Source organism: Cupressus sempervirens, chromosome 5 (assembly GCF_028749045.1).
Source record: "Cupressus sempervirens isolate cs-2001-9-10 chromosome 5, ASM2874904v1, whole genome shotgun sequence".
Taxonomy (NCBI): domain Eukaryota; kingdom Viridiplantae; phylum Streptophyta; class Pinopsida; order Cupressales; family Cupressaceae; genus Cupressus; species Cupressus sempervirens.
Genome location: NC_143122.1, coordinates 370,803,207 through 370,819,263, shown reverse-complemented (window position 1 = coordinate 370,819,263; position 16,057 = coordinate 370,803,207).

The window sequence follows — 16,057 nt, the reverse complement described above, 5'->3', positions numbered from 1 at the left end:
TAAACATATAGAAAAATGTTGCAACTCAGTAGATGCAGTGTATGTTAGCTTATTACTGATTTTTAAACATTCACAGTGATTAACATGTATCATAAAATAACATGAACATGAGACACAAGATTTAATGTGAAGACCCAATATGGGAAAAACCACCAAGTAACTAGCTATTGATTTTCACTCTTCTGAAGTGAGCCTTGTTAGGAGCCAATCTTGTTAAAGGTTATAAAACACACTATTAGGTGTGACCTTGTTAGAGGATTTAATCAACCTGTTAGGAGTGGCTTTGCCAGAGGACTTTAGAATAATTCAATAGAACTGTCACCTTGTTTGAGGATTTACAGATGGCTGTTAAACCAACTCTGTTAAGAGATTAAGGAATCATTACTACAATGGTGAGAAAGTAACAATACATTGACTTGAATGAGATGTAATTAAATTGCTAATACATATCTCTATTCTGCTTCACTACATCCTCTTTGATCAAATACAACTTTGCTACTTCTCAAGGATATCTGATCCTTCTTTAAAATTTGCTCACACTTTCTTCTTCACACAATCAGCACACTTGCATGCTCGCTCATTACAATTTAGAATTCACAACTTGACCTTTTATTTATACCTTACAAATTATCAAGTCAGCTCAATTACAAGTTACAATTACCAATAATCATTACCTCAATCGGCTACAATCATTACATGAAATCATTAAACTTTATTTCCCAAAACAATGAAATCCTTTACTAGTTGACTCTGCTTGGTAAACACTGCTCCAAAATTGATTTCCAGTGTTAACCAACTGAAGCTCAGTGAACACTGTGAACTTTGCAAAATCCTTTGGAGACTTGAGTGAACTCGCTAAATACTAACTTTAATTTGCTAACCTTGTGAGCTCAGTTACTACTGACTTCTGTCACAAAATCCTTCAACGCTCGAGTGAGCTTGGTAGAAACTATTTCCACAGTAATTTTTAGAAATGCTCGGTAGACTCTGGAATTTGCTTTGCTGACCAACTAAGTTCGGTAGACTCTGTTTGCCAACTGATATGACAATTGTGTAATATAAAAGACAACACACAATTGAACAATTGTATCCAACTGTCTCCCTCTTTGGCATTGATGGCAACACAACATGTCATAGCACAATAAAATTTGAAAACAAGTCTTTTCTGACAGAACTTTTCTCCCTCTTGGATTTTATGCCACAAACTTCTCTAATGCAGTAATCTCCCTATGTGAAGGAATTATATAGCTTCTTTTCAAAACAACAAACTCTTCCTTAAAAAAAATCAAATTTTAGAAAGGTATGACGGTAAACTCTCCCTCTTTGACAATACATGCCAAAGACAACACATACCAAATGAGTAACAATGTACCTTGAGTACTGATTCATATGCAATGTTTTCATGACTATGCTACATCAAGTGATAGATCTTCAATTTGGTTCCTATTGATGCATCACTAAAATTTTATTTTAGTGAGCTTCAGATAGGAGAGTGACCCCTAGCTTACCTCTTAGATACAAGAACGCATCCTTAAGTAATGGCTTGGTGAATATGTTAGCAATTTGTTCTTTTGTATGGACATATTCCAATCTCATCTCCTTATCCTGCACCAATTCTTTGACAAAGTGATACTTTATTGCAATGTGCTTGGTTTTGGAATGCATTACTGGATTCTTTGATATGTTGATTGCACTTGTATTATCACAAAACATAACAATTGATTTTTTGATTTCAACCTTCATGCCTTCCAACAACTGTTTCAACCAAACAATATTAAAACAATTTACTGCTACTACAACATACTCTACTTCTATTGTAGATTGGGATGCACAATTTTGCTTTTTACCTGTCCAAGAAACCAACCTCTTTCCAAGAAAGAATGCTCCACCACTTGTACTCTTTTTGTCATCAATGTTTCTTGCCCAATCAACATCAGTAAACACTTTCAAGTCTAGATTTCCTTCAAATTTGTACCACAATCTATAATCTTTAGTGTCTTTCAAGTATCTCAAGATCCTTTTGATTGCCATCATGTGATTTTCTCTAAGTTTTGCTAAAAATCTTGCTACTATACCAATTGCAAGAGCAATATTAGGTCTTGTATGAACTACATACTACAATTTTTCAATCATTGATCTATATAGGGTCCGATCTACCTCTTTTGATTCATCATCCTTGGTAAGCTTTAGTCTAGTACACATGGGAGTTCCAACTAGTTTTGAATATTCCATACTAAAATTTTTGAGTATCTCCTTGATGTACTTAGATCGAGTAATGTAAATGCCATTCTTCCTTTGTTGAATTTAAAGACTAACAAAAAATTTGATCTCACCAAACATAGACATCTCAAATTCTTTGTTTATTTGCTTTGAAATTCTTTTCATAGATCATTATTCCCTGTAAACAAAGTATCATCCACAAATATTTCTACCAAAACAATCTTGTTATCTGGTCCTTCCTTGATATACAAGCTATTGTTATCATTAGTTCTTTGAAAACCAATTTGAATAAGATAGTTATGCAATCTCTCATACCATGCTCTAGGGGTTTGTTTCAGACCATACGATGCTTTGTGTAATTTGCAGACCATGTCTTTTTTGTCTGATCAACAAAAATTTTAGGTTGCTCAATGTAGACTTTTTCATCTAGAATAGCACTAAGAAATGTTGATTTGACATCCATCTGATAAACCTTAAATCCTTTATGTGCAGCATATGCAAGTAAGGTCCTGACACCTTCCAGTCTTGCAACAGGTGCAAAAGTCTCTCTATAGTCTATTCCTTCTTCTTGAGAGTAGCCTTTACATATCAGTCTAGCTTTGTTTCTTGATACCTTACCATCTTCATTCAACTTATTCTTGAATACTCGCGTAGTTTCAATCACATTTTTGTCTTTAGGCCTAAGTACAAGAGTCCATGTTTTGATTCATAGCCTCAATCCAACTTTCATTTTCCAATGCATCTTTGACATTTCTAAGTTCAAAATCAGCAAGTAAACAAGTACCTTTTAGCTTACTTATCATAGTACCTTTAGATTTGTCTCCAATAATCTGATTTGGTGCATGGTGTTTCCTGAAATACTTGACCAATATAAGTTCCTTGCCTTTTGAATGAATTGCATTGTCATCCTTTTGCACTTCAATTTCAAGTTCTAGCTACTCTGGCTCGATAGGCATTGGCTTGGTAGCATCTGAATGTGACTCGGATTCCTACAACTTTGTTTGAACTTCTTGCAACTCAGTGATTGAAGACTCATGAGTAGGAGTTTCCTGATTGACAGATGTGTCTGGCACTATATTAGGTTCAATGAAAATAAATCTCCTATAATCTTCTAGTTTCTTTTTACTTTCTTCTTCAATCTTTTCTGCAAACTCATCAACTTTCACATGTGCACTTTTTATGATTTTGTGAGTAGACAAATTCAACATCTATATGCCTTACTCTTACAAGAATATCCCAAAAATATGCCTTCATCACCCTTCACATCAAATTTTCTTTTTCTAGATTCTTTCAAAATGTAGCATTTACTTCCAAATACTTTTAGGTAACTTACATTGGGTTTATAGCCATACCATGACTCATAGCGGGTTTGTAATGAGTCCTTCAATTGTACTCGATTCAAGGTATGAACTGCAATGCTGATAGTTTTCTTCTAGTATTTGATAGCAATATTCTTTTCAATCATTAGAGTTCTTGCACAATCTATGATAGATCTGTTTCCCTTTTCAACTATTCCATTCTGCTCAAAAGTTCCAAGGGCTGATACTTATCTTTTGATTCCTCTTTCTATGCAAAAGTTATTGAATTCATGGGAGATGAACTCACCACCTCTCTCTAATCTCAAGCATTTTAGTCTTTTCCTTGTTTCCTTATCTACTCTGGCCAAATACCATTTGAACTTCTCAAATGCTTCTGACTTATGTCTCAGATACATGACAGTGATCATTCTAGAGTAGTCATCAACAAAAAGAATGAAGAACTTTTATCCAGTATAGCTCTCAATTCCAATAGGTCCACACAAATCAGTATGCACAATTTCTAAAATTTCTTTAGACTGATAGTTTTTACTTTTAAAACTAGTCTTCCCCATCTTACCAATCTGAAAATTTTTGCATAGACCAACATCAGGTTTGTTTATACTAGGAATGCCTCTTACTTTCCCGAATCTGCTTATTTTTACCAGGTTATCAAAATTCAACATGACATAACCCTCTGTGCCATAACATTCTTCAACTTGACCAATAAAACATGAGCATTCACCAAGTTCAAGATAGAACAAGTTACCTTTTGTTTGTATGCCAGATCCAATTAGCTTTCCTTTGTCATCCATCAATCTTGCTTTTCTATGCATGAATTCCACCTTGAATCCAATATTGATTAGCGGTGCCACACTCAACATATTATGTTTTATTCTTTCAACCCAATAGGCATTATTACATACAAGCTCTTTGGTTAGTGAGATTATTCCTCTTCCTTTTATGCAACAAGGTTCATTATTACCAAACCTCACACTGCCACCATCATAGTCTTCAAAATGTTCAAACTTTATTTTGTCACCAGTCATATGATGAGAACAACCACTATCTATGATCCATGTATCATTTTTGCTCACATGAGAGATAAGTGCCATCTTATCTTCTTTATCATTATTAGATTCATCTTTCATAGCAATGTAAACAATTTTATCTTCATTATTGTTAGAATCCTTTGAATCTTTAGCCATGAAACATGTTTTCTTACCTTTGTCCTTGAATGATTTGAAGTCTTTCTTGCCATCACACTTGTGACCTTTCTTCTCTTCCTTGTTTTGCTTGTTTGGGCACCTAATGACAATATGACCAATTTTCTCATATGAAAAACATATTAGAGGAGCCTTACCTTTGCCTCTAGAATATTTCCTTGTAAGTAGAGCTTTAACCACCTCAAGATCATTGTCAAAACTCTCTTCTGATTCTTCTTCACTTTTTAATTGAGAATCCTTTATCTTTTTGCCCTTTTCTTTGAGTGAAAGCTTGGCTTCAAATGTTGATTCAATATTCTTGGAAGCTGGAACATAGCTGTCATAGTTATCTAGTTCAAATGCAGTCAATCTTCCTACTATGGCCTCTAAATTTATCTTGTGATTTGCTTCACGTCTTCTTTCTTGAATTGCAGAAACTCTAATTGCATAAATGGGAAGCAATGTTCTAAGAACTTTACTTACAACTATTTCCTCTTTGATATCTCCTCTAGAAGCTTTGATTGCACTGACACTTGCTTTGACTATTTCAACATATTTGGCAATGTTTTCATCCTCTCTCATCCTCATCTTATCAAATTGTCCTCTTAGACTTTCTGCTTTGGCTCTCCTCACATTGTCATCACCTCCATAGATATCTTTTAGCTCGTTCCACATAGCAAAGGCAGTTTTGCAGTCCTTGATATCATCAAATTCTTCATAGCTTAGGGTAGATGCAATGTCTATCATCATGGTGTTACGAGTCTTTTTCTTAACAATGTCATTGACAAATAATGTACCAGTAGGAGTTGTATATTTTTCATCAAAATATTTCAATCCTATGTCTCCAATGGAAGCCATATGGAGTCTCATGAGACCTTGCCATGTTGAAAAGTTATCCTTGTTAAGCTTTGGAATTTCCCTCTTGTAAGGCATCCTAATCTTTAGCTTAGATCCTTGAAATCCTTTATGCAAGCACCAAAAGCTTTGATACCAATTGTTGAGAATATAAATAGAGTAACTGAGAGGGGAGGTGAATTAGTTACCACAAAAAAAAAATCCACAGATATCTTAAATGTCTTGTAAAACTAGTTACTATTGTCACTTGGTAAACATACAGAAAAATGCTATAACTCGGTAGATGTAGTGTATGTTAGCTTATTACTGATTTTTAAGCATTCACAGTGATTAACATGCATGCATAAAATAACATGAATACAAGAGACACCAAATTTAATGTGGAAACTCAATATGGGAAAAACCACCATGTAACTAGCTACTAATTTTCACTCTTCTAAAGTGAGCCCTGTTAGGAGCCAACTCTGTTAAAGTTTACAAAACATACTATTAGGTGTGACCTTGTTAGAGGATTTAATCACCTTGTTAAGAGTGGCCTTGCTAGAGGACTTTAGAACAATTCAATAGAACTGTCACCTTGTTAGAGGATTTACAAATGACTGTTAAACCAACTCTATTAAAAGATTTAGGAATCACTGCTACAATGGTGAGAAAGTAATAATGAATTGCTGATACAGATCTCTATTCTGCTTCACTAGATCCTCTTTGATCAAAGACAACGTTGTTTCTCCTCAAGGATATTTGATCCGTCTTCAAAATTAACTCACACTTTCCTCTTCACACAATCAACACACTTGCATGCTCGCTTATTACAATTTAGAATTCACAACTTGACATTTTATTTATACCTTACAAATTATCAAGTCAACTCAATTACAAGTTATAATTACCAATAATCATTACCTTAGTTATGTACAATCATTACATGAAATAATTAAATTTTATTTCTCAAAACAATGAAATCCTTTATTGGCCGACCTTGCTCGGTAAACATTGCTCCAGAACTGATTTTCAATGTTAACCAACTGAAGCTTAGTGAACACTGTGAACTTTGAAAAATCCTTTGGAGGCCAAGTGAACTTGGTAAACATTGACTTTCCTTTGCTAACCTTGTGAGATCAGTTACCACTGACTTCTGTCACAAAATCCTTCAACGCCCGAGTGAGCTTGGTAGAAACTGTTTCCACAGAGTAATTTTTAGGAATGCTCAGTAGACTTTGGAATTTGCTTTTCTGATCAACTGAGCTTCGTAGACTCTATTTTCCAATTGATATGACATTTATGTAACATCAAAGACAACACACAATTGAACAATTGTATCCAATAGTTTGTGTATGTGCATGCATACATGTGTGATTGTGTCTATGTGCATGTATGTGGGAAGGTCTGCGATGTGTGGATTCATATAGGTGTGGTTGAGCATGTTTGTGTCTATATGTATGAGTGTGGTGGGTGTATAGTGCACATGTCTATGCGAGAGGGAAAGTATGTGTGGGAATGTGCATGGGTGCATGGTCTATGTTTGCATGTTGGAGGGTGGTTGCATGCATTTGGGTGTGTGTGTGTGTGGACGAATATGTGTGTACTTAGGTGTGAGCGCATGCATGTGTCAATGTGTATGGTTGGGTGGGTGTGTGTTGAAATTGTGTGCATGTGTGGTTACATGGAAACATGTGTGTGGCTACATTCAAATGTGTGCCTTGTGCATGAGTGCATGAGAGAGAAGAGAGTATGGTGGGTGTATAGTGCACATGTGTGTGAGAGAGGGAGAGCATGTGTGCCAATGTATATGTGTGTACGTTTTATGCGTGCATTTGGGAGGGTGGTTGCATGCATTTGGGTGTGTGTGTGTGTGTGTGTGGACGAATGTGTGTGAGTGCATGCATGTGTCAATGTGTGCAGTTGGGTGGGTGTGTGTTGTAATTGTGTGTGTGTGTGTGTGTGTGTGTGTGAGAGAGAGAGAGAGAGAGAGAGAGAGAGAGAGAGAGAGAGAGAGAGAGGTCTCTCCTATTTGTGTTCTACATGCCATCCTAAAGGATTTGAACTTTATGTTCATATTAATTGCGTGGTCATGTAGGACCTATGAGTGGTCTACATCCTTGCGATGATTCAACTCATGTTTTTGATTAATGGTAAAAATAGGTTTTGAAGGGGCCCTGAAACACTTTACAATATCTTTAAAGATAAATCTTTAATAAGTTAACTTGATACAACAATTACCCCAAGAGCAGGTAACACACATTAGTAGAATTGGCCTCATTTTTTGACGAAAATTGATTGAATTTTCTACTCATGTTGGTCAAGTGATCTACAAATCATTTTGTTGCTATTTTCCTTGTCAAAAATTCAACCAATCCTTGTCAACATTAGAATTTTGACGTACAATTTGGTTGAAAATGGCCTCCCTTGTTTGCGAGAATGTCCATTGATCTTTCGATTGAACTTGGTCAAAATGACTCCCTCAATCGACTAGGATGTGAAACTCATGACAATATCCTAGTTGATGCTTTGGTCAAAAGTTTGACCAATGCTAATCCCTCAATCGACTAGGATGCCAAACCCATTATGACATCTTGGTCAATGTTTTGGTCAAAAGTTTGACCAAAGCTTATCAACATTGGTCAAACTTTCAACCAACATGATTTGTTTAAAAAAAAGTTACTTGAAGATAAATATCCAAGGTAATCACTAATGACAGCCTAGTCAGTGATTAGTTTGTATATCTATCTTCAAGTCATTGGTGGTCTACCACCACCTTGAGATGAGATTTCACAGACCTATATTGATGGCACTTATAGAGAGATGAGATTCTAGTATGATGTTGTTCTAAGATGAGATTCTAGTATGATGTTGTTCTATCTCCTAATTGGGAGATGTTGGGAGTTAGCCATTAAATTAGTAAACATCTATTAGATCCTCTATATTCTCATACATGGGAACAATTTATGATAGACAAACCCTTGATAGTTGACAAATTCTATGAGTCATGCATCTATAAGTTTATAGTTGGTTAGTGGATGATAAAGGACATCTCTACTTGTGGTTTCTTGAGTAAGGATGGTGCCAAATTCTATTGATGTAGTAAATTTTGATGGCCATAGTGGCACTACAAGTGGTTGCAGATGGATGAGGTTCCCATTCATGAGGTTGTCTCATTCCCTACATCTAGACCATGGAGAGGGAGAAAATATATGTTGGGGTCATAGCACGCTGGGCCACCTATACCACAATCTCAATTGCTACATACCCCATGAGTACAACAAATCAAAACTTACCAAATATATTAGGCATGGATCTCAGAGTACATCATGTGCATTAGGCATGTGAGTTAACCTTATCCTATTAATGCTTAGCTCCCTCACACCCACATATGTTCATAAAAATCAAGACAAAAGGAACAAGGAACTAGTTTTCCTTTAGGTGAGATTGAGATAACACCTTCTCCAAAACTAGTTTGACACCTTCATCCATTGAAATAAATAATGCTATATGTGTAATGTTTTACAAAATCCCTTTATATCTGCAAAGTGATGCTCAACACAAATACTATCCTAATGTAGATGTTGGTGATACCTTGTCCTACTTGTTGATTGAAACTAAACTCCCTCACATCCAAAATCATGCTTAACTGCCAACTTGAGGTAGAAAATATATATGTCTTGACTTAACTATTGAAACCCAATTTTCTATCATTTTGATGAAAAGTTCTATGGTGGCCACTTCTCCAATCCCTTGTTCCACATATATTACTTCTACAATTCCACATATACTACTTCTACAATGGTTGCCATGTTACACCACTCTTAGTTGCATGGATTATCTTTCTTATCAATGAAGGTTTACAATGCTTGTGAAAGCTATTATAAATTAGCCCTTCTTTTTGCATCTGTGTATAATCAAGGCCATATAGTTTTACAATGCTTACAATAGTGATTCCTCATCCTACGAGTATGGACATAGTATAGTTTTGAAAAAATATTGTGCACAATACAATAATAGAATATGTCATTCTTATGCACTGGGTTGTTCTTATTCTAATTAATGATACACAAATCCTCCCTTTCCCATACAAGTGGTCGTATTATTTTCTCTCCTCATAGTTACAACTAGGGAGATATGATACATTATCCAATGTCTACATTGCCATAGAATAAAAACATGGATGCTTACAACTCCAAAGAATATGTTCACAGTGATGAACTTTCTTAATGAATACAATTAACAACACTTGTAACATCCAAAAATGCTTCATGGTGTCATCCATGCTCAACCCAAGGAACATATATTTTTTGCAATACCCATTAGAATTTTCACAATGCTCTACATGCTATGTAATTATTGGATACTACATGCCTAGAACACCCAAATGCTTCATAGTACCAGGCATGCTTGATTCCAAGAAATATATATTTTTTACAATATCCACATACTATCATAGTATTGTCCATGATACCTAATTTGTCAATCTTCTTAGAAGCTTGTTATCTTGACAATCTAAATGCCTAAACCATCTAAGAATACTTCATAGTATTTTCCATCTTCAAACAAAGGAAAGATACCTGAGCGCAACACCTACACATGTTCCATGGTGTTGCACATGTTCCCAATTTTATGCTTTACCCCTATATGCCCATGCCAATAATTCCAAGTTCGTGTAGGAGAAGCTTCTAAATCTCTGCTAGATCTTTTACCAAAATAACATTGGCCATTGAATGTCATCTTTAATCTAATAGTAGGTTTTATAAGTGATGCAAGAGCATCTTGCATGGGAAAATTATTGGGAAAAAAAAAATTTGAAAAAAAAAAAAATTGTGGAGGAGAGAGAAAGTGACGAAAATTAGAGGAGAAATAATTTTAAAAAAATAAAAAAAGGAGAAAAGAAAGGAAAAGAGAAATTTCTATTTTCGAGGTGCATAGGTGGCATAATAGAAAAAATAAAAGAAAAATAGTTGTCATTCCATTAATCGAGGTTGTAGGTGGAAATTCTAGAAGGTTTTGGATAAATCATGTATTTAATATTTGTTGGGTGTTTAGTTGTATTTGGGTGGTAATTTAATATTTATTTAAAGGTAGTTGTATTTACCTTTTATCCCACATTGGTTGTGTTTGTAATGTCTTGGGTTAGAAGTGCCTATTTAAGCAAGGCTTATTATCATTTGTAATCAAGTTCAAGAAATAGAAGCTCGAGAAGTAGAAGCTAGAAGGTGTGAAAACTCTAAAGGTGTAGCTCTTCAAGTAGAAGTTCTTGGTGAAGCTCTTGGTGTGAAGACTCTTATTTAGGATTTTTCTTATGTTGAAGAAGTCATATCATCTTGTGGGTGTTGTAAGGATTTTTCAAGTATAATAAAATTATTTGTGAAGAATTTTTTTTGCTGGTCTCTATATTGTTGAATTCTTGGTTGTGAGTTGGTAGAGTGGTGTGGCTCTTTATCAATAAGAAGGTAGAATATATCTTACAACTTTCAGATATATTGTTACCATCAAATTTAACCCTTTAATTGAATTTTTGTCAACAAATCATTTCTAGCTAGTGTATGATTAAGTTACACATTATTTTTGGTAAACTATTTTCCTTAAAAGTAATTGGGCATTTATTATTAAAAATTTCAATTTGCTTTTAATTTCTAGGAGTGATACCTTGATCCCAAAACTCTAGCAAGCAACTTGCATGCAGAAATGGGTTCTACAGGAAGATGGTAATTTGCATGTGGGTAGGTATTTCTATGAGCAGTGGTTAAAAATGTGACATTTTATCTATATCTTTAAATATTTAAAATTTGATAACTTGATACATTGGATATTATTGGTAAGGGGAGTCTGGTCTAGGCCATTTGTTTTCCCTGATTTTACCGAAGCCACAACTTGAAAGTGATGGTCAAAATTAGTTAGAAGTTTTGTTTCAAATGTTGTTGATAGTATATGAAATGATATGAATGAACCTGGTATTTTCAAGGTAAACTGGAGAGAGATTCATGAAGTATATTTAGTTCTAACTGTAGTATATATGATTATTTTTTACAAATTTAGGTCATTAACTTATAAGACATCAAAAAATGAGAATAATGGAGATTGTTGTTGGAGCTAATTACTTTGGAAGGTGTGATGCTATACAGACTGTGACAAAAACCATCCCTGAAAGAAACATCCATAGAGGGGATAAAGAATTGGGTGGCAATAGAAGCATTCTCACTAACACAATGTAATGTGTATTGTTGATGCAAAGTACTCTTGTATAAACCATTCCAATATTTTGTTGGAAATGCCTCAAGTAGGTTCGTTCATATTTTATTTATTTTTGGTTGGTTATGGTAGGTATATGGCATATTGATGACAAGATCCACATTTGAAGGAATGCTACTAGCAAGTCCCAACCGACAACCCTTTGTTTTAACTAGAGCTAGATACATAGGCAATCAAAGACATGCTGCAGCATGGAGAAGAGATAATATTTCAACTTGGGAATACCTACATATGAGTATTGCCATGGCCTTGAATCTAGTATGTGTCTTTAGTTTTGTCTCAATTACACAGTACTATATTGTTTAAATGGTTATGATTGAACTTCAAATGATTATAAGTCACAGTTCTCTCAAATGGGAAAAATACACAAGAAATGAATACTTTTACAAGGTTTTTGATACATGAAACTAATAAGTATGCAAGGAAGCTGCTTTAAAAAGGCCAGAAATCCATAGAGACAAAGATGCAAGCTGAGTGTATCCAAGGAAATGTTTTAGGATGTAAGCTGAATGCAATAGAGGGCTAGTTGCAAATTTGTTACCAAACATGCTATACAGGCTTCTACAAAAGTAGATATGAAAAGCTCATTAAGCATCCATTTTATCTTATTGGTGTAGGATAAAAAATATTTTCTTAGTTCTCAATTCCTCTAAATCTCTCAAAACAATTTTTATCAGATTTTGTGCCTTTCAATGCCGAACACCCCTAGAAGCAAACACTTTAATGATACCTACATTCATGCATTTAGGTAATCCTATTAAGAATTGATCCAAAGAATGATAGATGATATTGAAAATCTATTCGAAAGGATAGGAAATTGAAAAATCACAAAATACCATTAATTTCTCCACTGAAGAGAGTTGTAAAAATAGTACTCTATATCTTTACATTCATGAAATTCGTGATGGATGCCTGTGTCTGTGGCTTAATGCTTCTTCTTTATCTATCTTTCTTCAATTATAAAACTAGCATGCATCTAGCGGTAGTAAAATGGTAATGTGTAACTATGAAGTATTAGACTAGAGAAGGTTCGAGGAAATTAGCTGTAGTCCAAATGTGTATTTTTTTACAGTCACATTTTGGACATATTTTTTGTTGTTACACATTACCCTAAAAGAAGTAATTATAAGCATTTCAAACTTGTGTTACAATATCATTGTCTAAATGCTTGAGGAATATGATATTATGGTTGTTGAGGTAGAGTTTTTCTTGTTGTTTTAAAAGGTGAAGATTACTTTTTAAAAAAATTCTCCTTCCTCTTGACTATGTTTTCCCATTGTGTACCATATGTTTTTTCTTATATGCACCATTGAGCCCTTGACAATGGTGGAGGTCTTGAGTGCAACATTCAACCTATAACTTAAATTCTATAAAATCAAGTTTAACTCAACACTTTTATTTATTTATTTAGATTATATTTGGGAGTCTATTTGAGGTCTCCATGTTAGAAATAGATAATACTGAGGGGGGCAAGGTAGATGAATAAGTATTCTACAAACTTTTTTCCACAACTGAACATTGTTAATTACTTTATAACTTGCATATGAAAGTAAACCAACAATGCTAAACAATAAATATAACCATGCACATAGAGAACTTATAACACCATTATTTGTTAACTAGGGAAACCCTGGCCAAGGGAGAACCCCAGTGAGGATGATACCCACTAGATGATTCACTAAACAATAGGATATTGTTAAGGATATTGACCATGTTAGGAGTCTGTGAAGTACATATAGTGTCTCAAGTCCCTGTTAGGAGACTAAGCCTTGTTAGAAGCCTCAACCCTATTAGTAGTTGGTAGATCAAATATAATGTATGCAAGAAGTGTCCACTACCCTAACATGCAATTATACAATTCAATTCTTCACAAGAATAGATATACATACAATACTTGTGGTCTACTATACTTCACACTTCCTCTAATCAAATATTAGATATAGTTCACATATCATCAATCACAAATCTCACATTGATCATATATTGTCGCACACTTCTTTTTACTTGCACAACACATTGATCCTCGCAAGATAAGATCTTTACTTATACCTTGCATCTTCATAATTCTTTTCCTAGTTGGCTTCATGTCTTCACATGCTTGACATAATATAAAATAACTTATGGAATAATATCCACATAGTCAGCTCATTAGGACTTAGTAATTATTTCATAACCAAAATAATTTCTCAAGTCATACACTTCAATTCTCTATTATGCTATGTTCTATTCTGTTAAATACTAGTACTGGTACTTTAATCATAACTCACACCATACTATTTGTACACAACTACACACTGGTACACATCATAATAACATTGTCATAGAACTTTCCTTAACTATACATGAACTAACTCTCGACGAGTCATCTATACACATCACATTTGTTCTCTGTGCTACTACAAACTATCTAATACTTAGACAATTTTCTATCTCTAAATGCATAAATAAAATGATGAATATATGTTGCCAAAGATGACAACCATAAATAAATCTATCTAACCATATTGTCAACAATCTCCCCCTTTAGCATTGATGGCGACATTTGAAAAAATTGACTGTCCCAAAATGATGTCATACATGGTAAAAAAAAATAATAACTATACAAAATTGCCTTCAAAACATAACAATTCTATTCATGTTTTGATGGATCATTACCTTCCTTATATCTCCTTTAGATTGATACATAAGTACATAAGTGTACCCCCCCTTACATATACAATATACAACTATACAATTTTCCTTCTACATAATACCCCCCCCTTTGACATCAATGGAAAAGGTGTCATAAACAAACTGTATCAACAAAAATTGGGTGTCCTATTGCTGATCAACTTGATATTCTGGAAAATTAATATGTATATAAAAGTTTCAATCTTTCAATTTTCTTCTTCCAGTTCTCCTCAACTCTATCTGAAATACTGATTAGAGAACATAGTACATAAAATGCCACTTCAACTATGCTCAAGTCAGTACAGGAAAATTTTTCATAGGAATTGTTAGCTACAAGACATTCCTCCAATTGCCCTTGCAAAATGCTAATCTTTTCTAATAAAATTTCTCTAAGACTAGAGAATCTCTTTGCTACCTTCTCCTTATCAGATTCCAAGCCTCTAATCACATCATGTATCTTCTCAACTTCTACTTTACCATCCTCAATATTGGTCTCTGGGAGATGTAACTTTGCATTGAGTATTTCAAGTTCACTCAACTTTCCCTTTATTTGACTCTCAAAATTAGTCAGGTACTTGTATGACAACATGGACTGTCCATACAGTCTCTTCCCTTCATCATTGAGTTCTCTAAGTTCCTTGATGCTTCCATCAAGTTCTTTCAAATTATTTCTCACATTAGTGCATACTATGTTAAACAGTGATGCATCATGCTTTGCCTGTGATTGCATTGAAGCTACTTCTGCTAGAGTTGTGAAATCTTCATCAATTATTTTCACCAACTCTTTGGCCTTTGACTGCAAGTTTTGATTTACTATAGTTGTGGTAATTGTCTTTTACAATTTGTCTATGACTTCAGTTAATGTCTTCTCCAAAGACTTTATAGTTTTTTTCTTCTCAAACAACTTGCTCAGTGAGCCCATCAATCCTTGCTGATCTTCATCTTCTAATGGCATTGTTACTACTACTGCTACTACTAGAGTAATTGTAAGAGTAACTACTTTATATTCTACCTTCCTCTTCTCTTCCTCAACTCTCTTCTTCTCTTGTTCCAATGTTTCTACTTCTTTCCTTGTATCTTCTTCAACTTTCTTCCTTTCTTCTTTGATTCTATTTTCTTCTTCCTTTTTCTTTTCTTCCTATATCCTCTTTTCCTCTGCTAAGCTTTTTCTTTCTTTCTTCTTTTCTTCTTCTTCCTTCTTCTTTTCCTCTTCTTCCTTATTCTTCTCCTCTTCACCATCATTATCTAAATTGGAGTAAGCTGTAATATTGCCAACAATAATTTGGCCATAAGCTACAATTGGGTTTTCTTTTGCATCTACAATTATGTGCATACTATCCACTTGCATGGATTCAGTATCCATAATAATATGCAGTGGTGAAAGTGCATGTTGTGTCTCCTCTACTTCTTCCTCATCATTGGAAGGTGTACTTGCTTGTACATAGATTGTGTTGTCAGGCTTTGACTATGAACTCACCTTTGGTACAGTGGTCATGTACTTTACAATTGCTTCCACTATTTCTTTCCTTACATCATCGTAATCACCTCCCATCAAAAGAATTTCTCTTCTTT